Genomic DNA, 13,191 nt, shown 5'->3' with positions numbered 1-13,191 from the left:
TGAAAGAAACCAACAGTCCTTCCCTAAGGCTCAACGATTGATATTAAGAAGATACAAATGGGGAAAACTAAAACTGATAACTAGACAGTTATGTTTCAGAGAGGTTCCGGAGAGAGGGGAGATGTTCAAAATGTTTGTTCGCACTGCCAGATAAGCATATGTTTTCTAAAGTTTGCTAAAACTACATTTTGGACATCATAAGTAGTTGTAATGTGAACATATGCTACGAAGAAGTGTTATTCAGACATGATCAGATGTTACATAGCTTTTCTAAGTACTCTACTTAGTGTTATGCCCAAGCCTTTCAAGACTTAGAAGCGAACACAACAGTGAAGGTCTCCGTCCCAATCGACGTAATAGGGGAGATTGTTGGGCATTCAGTGTTGTGTCTTTATAGGATTTTGTATAGTCTATTTTGTATCTGGGATGGGCTTGTCTACCCGTGATTTATTAATTAGGGTTTAGCTATTTAAGGTGCATGCATGCACTAGCTTTGGTATTTTTGTAAAAGCATTGTAAACCTTACACGCCTTTACAGTAGCTGTTCTTAATCAAGCTTTTCTAAGGCTGTGATATTTAACCATTCGACATCTTTGATAATCATTGTGTTTTCATTACTATTTTACCTGTGTGAGTCTATTCAATCACTCTATATTTAATTTCAACACAAATAATCATGCAAACAGAATCACAGGTAGTCCTACAGGTCTAACAGACTAGCATAATCTCGCATATGTATACTCAGCATATCAGTGAATATCAAACCAATGGGCTGACCTTGGTGCCTTTGAGCTATAAGTATAGTGAGGAAAACTCACCTCGCAAATTGGACAAAAGCCAATGAGGTCTCGACTCTGAATCTCATCTCCAACCGTCTCCCATTCCCACCATATGAACAATCACAATCAAAATCCTAAAATACCCTTAACATCCAACTTGGTCAAACTTGGTCAAAGTCAAGGTCAAACTGGTCAAACCATCTAAGTCAACTGAGTCAACCCAACCAAGTTAATTCAACCAAATTGACTCAGAGTTAGTATGTGGGGCGTACACCGAAGGTATGATGCGCGTACTCGAGTCGTCGCATGTGGACCACCATCAGAGTGGTTGACCTCGTACGTAGGGTGTATTCCGAGTATGCAAAGCCTACTCCTATAACTCCAAAACATCAGTTAAGAGCTTAATGGCTAAAGCTCTTACGTCCATATTGTAGATCCATGGATAAAATACTCTTAAGAGTCACAAAGTCCCCGACTTTATGACATATCATTTTCAATCAGTGCTTCTAAGATGAAATTTAATGCAAAGAAATGTATTTATATCAGTGCTTAATTCAAGGTCGTAATCTATTAAGTCCTTTTACATGATGCATGGAGCAAAACTAACCATTTGGAACCCATCTTTATTACTGAAGACACTTCCAAAGGTCTGAAAGAACGAATTAATGGTCAAAAACATGCTTTGCTCAATAGTCATTAATTTGGGACCAAAAAGAGTCTTTAAGGAGCAAAAAGGTAGATCCAGAAGATTTAATGGAAAAGATGCAAGATTTATACCTTGTTGAAGTTGTAAACAAGCTAAAACCCCCATATATACAATGCACTCCTCTCCAAGGTCTTCACACCACCTTCTTCTCTCTTCAAAACCACTCTAAACTCTCTTGAAGGCTTACAAATTGGCTTCTTTCTCTCTAGGGTTTCTTAAGGGTCGAAAGCACTTAAAGAGGCTAGATAAGAATAGGATTTATGTCCATAAATATGCTTAAATATGAGCCAAGTCCCAAAAATTAGGGTTTTACATGCCACTCTTGTACGCCCAGCATATGAAGTGTATGCCTACGTACTAAGGCACACCTTAATACGCTTAGCATATACCCACATATGCATGGCATACTCTTAACGCCCAAAATCCACAAAAAGCCACATTAGGACCCTTTTCACCATATCTCAACTTATGGACTAAAATCCAATGCACTAAATTCATAAAGCCCAAGATTAGATGTACCTTAACATCGAAATTTTACAGTTCTCCCCCACTTGATCTAGACTTCGTCCTAGAAGTCTGCCGTGGCGAATAACTCAGGATAATGCTCTCGCATGTCAGCCTCTGGCTCCCGGGTTCACTTGCAGCCTTTCCGATGCTACCACTGTATTTTTACCAAAAGTATTTCATTGTTGCGTAGGACTTTCATCTTCCTTTTCAATATAGTTACCAGCCTCTCAACATAGTTCAAGCGCTCATCTACCTAAATATCATGCAATGAAACCACTACCTTGCTATCCAACACATACTTCTGCAACTGAGAGACATGGAGAGTGTTGTGAATATGACTAATCTTGCTCAGCATTTCCAGCTTGTACACCAGCTTGCCAACCTTGGCAATCACCCGAAAAGGTCCAATAAACCAGGGACCCAATTTCCCCCTCTTCTTAAATTGTATCACACCCTTCTAGGGTGAGATCTTTAGAAGCACCATATCGCTAACCTAAGACTCCAAATTTATCAACGTCGATCGCAATAGCTCTTCTGCCGACTCTGAGAGGTCTATAGTCTCTTCCTGTTCTGCTAGATAAGCTCCATGGTCTAAAGGACTAATTTGGTGCTTCCCATAACCATGTGACCAACCTCCCACCAATAAACCGGGTGCAACACCTTCGATCAAACAAGAGTTCAAATGGCGGTGCACCAAAGCTGTAGGGATAACTGTTGTTGTAGGAGAACTCCGCAAGAGGTAGGTAGGAATTCTAACTCCCACCAAAATCAATAACACTTTCACAACATATCCTTAAGGGTATGTATAGTCTGCTCCTTCTGCTCTCCAGTTTGCGGATGATATGTAGTGCTGAAATGTAATCTGAGGCCCAGTTCCTTGTGGAACTTCTACCAGAATCGGGAAGTGAACCGAACATTTCGGTTGGAAACAATCGATACAAGGACCCTATGTAGAGCAAAGATCTCCCATACATAAACATCAGCCAACTTTTCGGCCGAAGTACTCTTCCGAATAGCCAAAAAGTGGGGACTCTTAATCAATTGATCCATGATGACCCATATAGCATCAAAACCCTTTGTCGCTTCGGCAACTTGGTGATAAAATCCATGGTGATATGCTCCCATTTCCACATGGGAACCTCCAGATGCTGCATCATTCCATGCGACTTCTGATGCTAGACCTTGACCATCCTGCACGTCAAGCACCTCTCGACATACCAAACTATCTCTCTCTTCATGAACGGCCACCAGTATCTCAATCTCAAATCCCGATACATATTGGTGGCCCACAGATGTATAGAAAAGCGAGACTTATGAGCCTCCTCCAATGTCACACCCCAAAACCAAGAACGGCGGAAATGTTGTGGGGTGGAGGACGTCATGTACAGTATCACAACAATGAAAAGTAGTAAACAAGAAACAACATCATCCATTGCATTAATAATATAATTATTATACAAGTGTTCTGTCAAATTTTGATAAATACTAAAGCATAAATCAAAATGAAAGATGAGTCTTAAACGAGCTCCATCTTCCTTTCTCCTTGCATCGGTACCTGTCTATGATGACCTGAGGATACAAGTAATTTTGAAAGTGAGTATCAGCTTTAAAGCTGGTGAGATCATAAGTATTTAGTGTCTTAATTTGTACGTAAGTATTTGTATGTAAGAATTTGTATGTGAACTGTAAGTATGAAGATGTTTGTAAAACAACTGTAAACGTTTGAAAAACTCTAGAATCCTTATGATTCCCACTATTATATAAGGGTGTCTTCTACCAAGACCTAACTGTTCTCAATGTTCGTGTCATGTAAAAGTGTGTAATTTTCCCAAGTGTATCTATTATTAACAAAATATAATTTTTACATTTATAGCTTAAGTGATAAGATCACTAAATATATGTACAGGGAAAATTAATGTAGTACTAAAACGTAGCGCTATAAGAACTACTGCTGTACTAACTACCTTAAACCGGATTTATATTAAGGCATCATGTGATTAATTGCACCATACTATCGACTGGTAACAACGACATAAGAATGGTCGTAATAACGGAATGACGTTTGGCACCCGCAGACCTGCAGGTCCGGCTATAGCTAGCAGCAAGGTGTAGGGTAGTCAATCCAGTATAGATCTATACGCAAACTCACGCTCTACCTCCAAGAGAATTATGGCTACAACTCGGGCCATGACATTTAAGGCATGCTCCGATACAGTGGATCACAATTATTGACGTATTCATGTAAGTGTAATGTAATGACTCATAGTATAGTAATGTAATCGTTCTAGTATCGTTGTATATGTTCTCTTTCTAGTATAGTTGTATATGTTCTTCTAGTAGTAAGTATTGACTCATGAATGAACTGACTCATAGTATGATATCGCGTTCTAGTAATAGTTCTAGTATCTTCCTAAACTACCCATATGGTAGTTTACTAGTAATCTAACTGGTACGTATGGACATGGATGTATACCCTTGCTACCCAAGGGCATGGGATGAACTGGAAGGGCCTTTTATGACTATATATGTACACATGATATATAATTAATATTTAAACGACCTTCGGACGGGTACCCGATATCCCACCAGACCACATCTAAATCGAGAAAAAGGAAATAGGGTGGATAGCCTTCCTAAGTCTTTTAAACATTACTTATATAACTATACATATAGAGGCATGCAATTTATAATATAAAAGCATAAATAAGTTTTGTAAAAAATTTGAACATAATTATTATCTTCAGAAATGATCGACTTGATGTCAATCTATAAAAAAATTTGAAGGCATGGGTTTGATAAAACGGTTTAGTATAAAGAAACATTTGTTTGAAACACAGTTGTAAATAAGTTTGAAATATGACATATAGAGTAAACTGTACAGCGTAATAAGGAGTTTAAAACATATAAATTGTTTATAAAAAAAATCATTTGAAGGAAACTGTTTGGTAAAACGGCTAATGAGTAGCTAAATCATTTGAATGTTGTATATTAATCACATGTGATTGATGTAATAACTAACATAATTCTACTTATTAATTACATGTGATTGATATAATAACTAGCATGATTCTACTTGTATCCCCCCCCCATAAAACATTTAAAAATAGTTTAAAACATTATTTAAGGGGATATGAACTCACCTGCAGTAAGTGACTGGAATTGAACGGACTGTTATCGTAAGGAAGGATCGGACAAGTGCTTGGTGTCAAGTGAAGTCTTTAGACACACACAATGATCCTAATTACATATGAAGACATATGTATATAAATAATTAGTGATTAAAACACTAATTATGCAAGAATAAACATTTAAACGCGAGGAAAACACTTTTGGTCAAGTGCTAGGAGGCTAATGGGTTGCAACAAAGGAGTGCAATGCCCCTAATGGGATTTTATGGTCTAAAGACCATATGTCTTGGAGTTTACGGCCCAGGGGAGTAAACTCCTGGCCGTAAACTCTCAACAAAGCCTCTAATTGAAGTCTAACAATTATACAACTCATGTGGTGAATTGTTTCAAGGCTAAATCAAGTGTTTGGGTGTCATACTAACTCCTTTAAGGAGTTTACGGCCTTGGGACCATATTCCCTTGGAGTTTACGGCTGTAAACTCCCTTGGGAGGGTGTTTATGGTGTTATCAAGTCTCTAAATTAACTAGGAACTAAACTAGGCTTTTGTACTTGGCTTTAGAAGAGTTTATGGCACCATTTGGCACTATTTTATGGAGTTCATGGCCCTAGAACCTTTTGGGCCATAAACTCCCTTACTCTTGGTGTTTTAAGTGTGTTAACTAGTCCAAAACTCACTTAGGTACATGCCTAAATTGGTCTCTTGGCTTAAGGAAGGAGTTAGGGTGTCATTTGACCCCTTTATAGGTGTTTACGGCCCAAGAGTTTGTCTTGGCTGTAAAATCCTTTTTCCTTGTGATTCCTTATGTTTGCTAGGCTATAAACACTTTAGGGTACATGTCCTATTTTAAGTCTAAGCCTTAGGAAGTGTTTCAAAGCATTTTGGCACTTAAACATGGAGTTCACGGCCTAAGAAGTTCCTTGGCCGTGAACTCACTTCTAGCCATGATTCCTAATTGTTTTGTGGTCTAAAGCATGAAATGGAGGCTTCTAGTTCGAGTTCTAAAGCTTTGAGGGTCATTGGAACCCTTTAGGACCTTAAAATGGAGTTTACTCCCCAAGAACGTTCTTGGGCGGTAAACTCCTGAGTCTAGTTGTTTTGCTATGAAATTGATGTTTCTAAACACAATTTAAGCTATATAACATAACTAGATCGAAGTACTCACAATTTGGGATAAAAACCCGAAGATTCGTGAGAGAGAATTTTGACTTTTCTCTAAATGGAATTCAACAAATGAACCAATTTAGTTCAGAATTCTATTTATAGTCCTGAGATATTTTTGGCAGAAAATATTTTTATTCCTGGAACGAATTCTAATGTCTTAGAGTATTGGAATAACAGTGTTGCACAAAACCCTAGTGCAACCACTCTCCTAATATCTCCTTAAGTGTAAATCCTGAAAACTGCCAAACTTACACTTGGAGTGTGAATTTTCACTGTAACTGTTCTACTTCTATTAGCTTGATATCGTTTGTTCAGAATGGAAATTTCGGGTTGTCACATCCAACACAATCTGATTGATTCCACCAGAAACTAGAAACCAAACCTGATCACACCAGGTCAACAATCCTCAATTATCAATGACAAATCTATCTATATCACTCCTGATCCGTTCTAGGTTCAAGTTCCCCTTCTGGACTCCCTATACCTGAGCCTCTCTAATCAATCCCAAAAGAGGGGAATCGTCATATATCCTCATGCACATCTCCCTAACCAAAGCCCATGCCGACTTTGCGGCTAAAAGAACCACATTCGCTTTACCTGGATGGTAAAGGATCTCACAGTCGTAATCCTTGACTACGTCCAGCCACCTGCATTGCCTCATGTTCAGGTTCGGATGATCCATAATATCGCTCAATGTCTTGTGATCCATAAAGATAGTACAATGGACCCCATAAATATAATGTCTCCAAATCTTGAGGGCAAAAGCCACCACCCCTAACTCTAGGTCATGAATGAGATATCGCGTGTCATGCGGCCACAGCTGCCGCGAAGCCTAAGCAATCACTCGTCCTCTCTGCATGAGGATTGCCCCCAAACCGGTGATGGATGCATCACATAATAAAATAAAATCCTCAACTCCCTTTGGGAGGATCAATACTGGGACCTCGCATAACCTTGCCGAAGAGTCTCAAACGCCGACTGTTGCTCAGGGCCCCATCGAAAATCTACCCCCTTCCTTGTCAGACGAGTAAGGGGGTACCACAATATTGGGGAAGTCCCGAATAAATCAATGATAGTACCATGCAAGACCCAAGAAACTCCTAATATATGAGGGAGATTTCAGAACCTCGCTCTGCATCACAGCCTCGATCTTGGCCGGATCGACCAAAATTGTAACGATCCAAAAATACAGGGTAAAAATTTCATTTCTCACTACAATCAAAACACATATATCTTTTAAATCCAAGCTTTCCAAAAACATTGCTCATTAAAAACATTTATTAGAGTTCATCCCAAAATCAAATATTGTAGACAATACGGGTGTGTGCGATGCGATCAAGCTGGGCCCTTCCTTTCCAAACCTATGATACCTGAAACCATAAACAAAACTGTAAGCATGAAGTTTAGTGAGTTCCCTAGAGCATACCCATATAATCACATAAACTATATCAATCGCATACTCCATGCATATCCGTATATAAGGATTCTATGGAAACCTTCCAAGGTCTTATACACATAATCACTTAAATCATATCAACAACGCAAGTCATGCATACAAAATGTAAGGATGCCATGGAAACTCTCCAAGGTCTTACACCGAGTGCCACTGGAACCCCCACATGGTCTTAACCACCTACCATGGGAACTGCCACATGGTCTTCACCAACTGCCATGGGAAACCCCATATAGTCTTCACTGACTGTCATGGGAACCCCCACATGGTCTTGGATAACCAAGTAAATATCAAGCAAACTAAACATACAAGCATACTAGGATGCCATGGAAACCCAATAAGGTCATACATCAAGTGCCGCTGGAACCCCTACGTGGTCTCAACCTAATGCCATGGGATCCCGCACATGGTCTTAGACCGGAATGCCATGGGAACTCCCAATGGTTTGACATCCAACTACCTTGGGAACCCCTGGGGTCTTCCACCCAAGTATCACAGAAACTGCTATCATATCATATATCACATAATCAACAACAATCCACATATCATAAAATAGGCCATGGGAACCCCCACATGTTCTTCGCATAAATACATAACATATCGACAGAAAATTCACAAACATCCACTACATGCAAGAGTCACAAAGATAATTTCCATAATATATATATATAACTAATTGCCATGGGAACCCCTACATGCTCTTAATTAACTGCCATTGGAACCCCTACATGGTCTTCACATAAATTCACAATGTATTGATAGCATGTTCGCAATAATCACCAAAACTAAATAAATGGGCTGGCCTTGGTGCCTTTGACCCATTAGTATGGTAACAACACTCACCTCACACTGCCGTAGTCCCACGGGTAAAACTCTAGCTTTTGGTTGTCAGATTCCCGAACTGTCAACATCTAAACAAGACCTAATTAATAATTGTGTTCCAATACATAATCATAAGTCCATGCTTAGGGTAAAAGACTACTTTACCCCCAACCTAGCTTGATTCAAGGCCAAGGCTCAAAATCAAACTCTGGAGGCCAAAAAGCCATATAATAAATCAAGGCCCAACATATGACCCTGTTTTCCAAATTGGGCCCAAAACTCTACATGGTCTTACCTTAGGCATAACCATTTATTCTAGTACAAATATTTGGCATTCCGATGGTCCAATATCTAAGAATCATCAATGCCCAATTATGGCTCATCTATGGCCCATTTTCCAAATTAGGCCCAACCCCTTATATGGGCCTTAACCTAAAGCCCATCTAAATATTCTACTCCATATACTTGTTCTTGGATGTCTTATCAGTAGCCTAAGCACCAAAGCCCAACAGAACGGCCCAACTAAAGGCCCAAACTTAATTAGGGATTGTCACATAAAATGACGATTAGGGTTAAGTATACTTACTTAACCCATAAAGGATATAATCCATTAAGTCCATCACTCCACCAGACCAATCATATAATGTGGTCGGGTGTAATTCAAAATCCCAAATCTAACGGTCCAAACGCGGGTCCTAACTACTCCAAAACTCACATTTCCAAAATTAGGGTTTTCTAAACCCTAATTAGGGTTTCCAAGCTAATTGTGAGTCAATTAGTTCAATGGTTATGTTCTTAGGTCAAATTGGGTTTCATTAGGTCAATTAGGATTTCATTAGGCCAGACACCACCCATTGCCACCTCGGGAAGTGGTGGTTGGCGGCAGCCACTGCCTTACGGTGGTTGCGGTTACGATTTTAGGAAAAAATAATGGGAAACACATTCCAAACACCCGCCCAATCGCATATAAAAACACACAACCATTGAAGGGGTGGCTAGTGGAGCAGAACGATGGCAGCCACCACCTCACGGTGGTGGTGGTGGGTTTTTTCGGTGAAAAATCATACATACAACCTCTCAAACACAGAAAACATCATGTAGACTTGAATGCACACCCATAGACACATACACAACCACCCACTCAAGGTAGCTGATGGCGGTAGAGAAGAAAAAGGTGGCGGCAACCACCATGGTTGGCAGCCATGGTAGTCTTCCATTCTTTTGGCTAGCAAGTATATCCATGATCATCCAACAACACCAAAACATGCACACACATACTTGCAATACACATTCTAAAACACACACAATAGCCTCCCTTGGGGTGGCGGATGTTGACTAGAGTAGTGGGAGAAGAATTATATAAGCCGCGGCGGTGGTCGTGGTTGAAGCATAGCAACAGGAGAAACGGGAGAAGGGAATGAGCAGGAACCATGGCGAACAGAAACATCATCTACAAACCTGAACCTATGATCTTCTCGAATGAGTTACGTCGGTTTGCAACTCTCTATCTTCGCCGACAATGAGACAAGGACGATGGATGTTCCGGTGCTTCTTCGATTGCAACAATGAGGTAGCTAGAAGGATGGAGGTATAAAGTGGTGGCGGCTGGAAGTGGTTTAGGGTTAGGGTTCAATGTATGCTTATTACAAATGGGAGGGAAGAGTGTTGACGGGCTTAAACCCGACTCCATCACAAACTCCATCTCATTTTTACAATAATGGTCCCTGACTCCTCAAACCCTTTTCAATTTAACTCGAAATTTTACCAAACACCCCCTGCCTACTTAATTTATTTGCAAAACCACCCTAACAATTTATACTTTAACCCCCAATATCCATAACTGTGGCATTTAACTCCTCGAAGCCAACACCTTGCTAAATTATTATTGATTTTTTTCTACAATAAAATAATATAAAATAGAAATTTACATCTTAGGGTTCCGGGTTTATTATTTAATTACTCTACTTCAAATGAAATGTTAGAAAAATCCCATCCTGGTTAATGAGGTGCCACAGGAACTCGACCTCTCATAACCAAAACTCGCACTTTGAGAATTTGGCATAAAGTTGTTCCAGCCTCAAAACCCATAGAAGCTCTCGAAGGTCCTCCTTATGCTACTCTCTGGTCTTAGAATACACCAAGATATCAACAATGAACATGATAACAGATCGGTCGAGCATTGGCCTGCATACCCGATTCATGAGATCCATAACTACAACAGGCGCATTGGTGAGCCCAAAGGGCATCACCACAAACTCATAATACCCATAATGAGTCCGGAATGCAGTCTGCTCCACGTCCTTCTCTCTCTCACTCTCAGCTGATGATACCTAGACCTCATATCAATCTTGGAGAAGCAAGATGTACCCTACAACTGATCAAAGAGGTCATCAATCCGCGGAAGGGGATAACAGTTCTTCACAGTTAACTTTTTCAACTCCCAGTAATGAATGTGTATCCGGTGTGAAACATCCTTCCTCTAGACAAACAATATTGGCACTCTCCATGGAGAACTGCTCCGTCTGATAAATTGCTTGCCTAGCAGCTCCTGAAGCTGAGATGACAACTCCTACATCTCAGGTGGTGCCAAATGGTACGGCGTTTTGGTAATCGGGGCCGTACCTGCAAAAAGATCTATCCTAAACTCAACTTGCCACACAAGAGGCACATCAGGTAACTCTTTAGGAAACACATCAACAAACTCCCTGACAACTCAAACCTCTAAAACTAAAATTTGATCACCAACCTGAGTATCAACTACATAATCCAAATAACCTACACACCCATACTGTATATACTGACGAGCCTTGGTTGCCGAACAAAATCCTAAACCGAACCTGGTGTCCACTCCATAGTTAACCAGTTCTCCCACACTAAGGGTTCAAACTACCACTCATTGACCCTCACAATCAATCATGGCACCAAAACTGCTCAGCCAATCCATACCTACTACCATGAATACGTCCCCCAATGGGATAGGGATCAAATCGATCAGATAAGGCACACCGAAGACCTCCAATATATAATCCTGATATACTATGGATGCAGAAACCCCATGTTCGCTGGCAATGGATACTCGCAATAGACACTCTAACTCCCCAATAGGCATATCAAACTCCCTACTAAAAGATCGAGAACAAAGGACCGACTCGCGCCTGAGTCAATAACACAAGAGTAGGTAAAGATTTCACTAACCACGTACCTATTAGGAGCATTTACATGATCACAACATAAAAATAATCAACAAAATAATAATCCAAAACATACCAGTCACAACGCCAAGTGCCGACCTGACCTTCTTTGTTGTGAGCTGGAAAGCGTGACTTCGAGTCCTCGGAGGCTCCTCCCTACCGTGACTCCCATTCATGATCCTCAGAGTAGTCCTCAGGGGCTCCGCCTTGCCCTAACTACCAAATGAGGGATAATTGGCCTTCACATGGCCAACCTGGTCATAATGGTAACAAATCCTAGAGTTGGGTGTTGGGGCCTTTGGCAGCAATCCCTCGCCATATAGATTTGATGGCCATAATTGTGGCACCTAGAGGATGATCGATAGGCACCCTCATGAACCATGACGCACTTCCCACAAGTGCGGCCCTTTCGATCCCCAGATCCGACATCAGTGTCTTTGAACCACTTTGCCGCAAGCTGCGACTGCACTGGGCCCGGTCTCTGCTCCCTTGTCTAGACTTCTATCTTAATCTCACGCTGCATGGGGGCTCCTGCAACTCAACAATGAACCATAACATTGAGTGGATACAAACTTCCTAATGTCCGTCTTCAGCATGCTTAATTAACGGTTCATCTGAGCTTACTCAGAAGCAGCAAACTTAGGAAAAAACATGGTCCTCTCTGTGAACATCTTTGCGATCACCATTACCGACTCCGTCCCTATATTAAATCCAAGTACTCCTGATCCAACCTCTCATATTCCACCTACGGAATATATCTAGAATGATACATATCTAAGAACTTCTCCCAAGTCACTGCAGTTCTCTGCTTAGGATAATACGAGCTGGTAACAAGTCTCCACGAATCCTTCTGTCCGGACCTCAGAAGGTTTAGAGTACAGCTGAGCTTCTGGTCAATTAGGCAAGAGCAAGTGAAGAACACCATTCAATCTCAGATAGTGACTACATGGCTATGATCGGATCCTAAATTCCGTTGAAAGTCGAGGGCTTCATATTGTCGAAGTCCTGATACTATAAGACCTTCCCAGTACCAACCCCAAGAGCAACAATGGTTGTAGTGGCTGCAACAACAGAAGCCTCAGAGAGGGCATCATATCGTTCATCAAAGTACTCCACCATGACGGTCATAATATACCCAAACATCTCTGGAAACTGTGCCTGAAATTAAGCAACGACCTCCTCCCGAATGATTTCCCTAATATTGTCATCGGACACGGCCGACCCATTCAAGCCACTTGTCCTGATCCTGATCCGGATCCTGCCTCAAAACATCACGTCATCACCATACTAAAAAGAAACCAGGGAGGTATCAAATAACACTATAATCATATCATGGGAACCAACTCCCAACAAATCCCTATGGGTTTTGACTTCCCTGTTACGCGTACGAGTCCTATGCTTTCAGTAGTACAATGCCATACTACCTTCCACACATACTCCTA

The sequence above is a fragment of the Lactuca serriola genome, chromosome 9, assembly GCF_051521515.1.
Source record: "Lactuca serriola cultivar US96UC23 chromosome 9, Lser_US96UC23_V15, whole genome shotgun sequence".
Taxonomy (NCBI): Eukaryota; Viridiplantae; Streptophyta; class Magnoliopsida; order Asterales; family Asteraceae; genus Lactuca; species Lactuca serriola.
The sequence above is the reverse complement of the archived record's forward strand: the minus strand, read 5'-3'. Positions refer to the sequence as shown.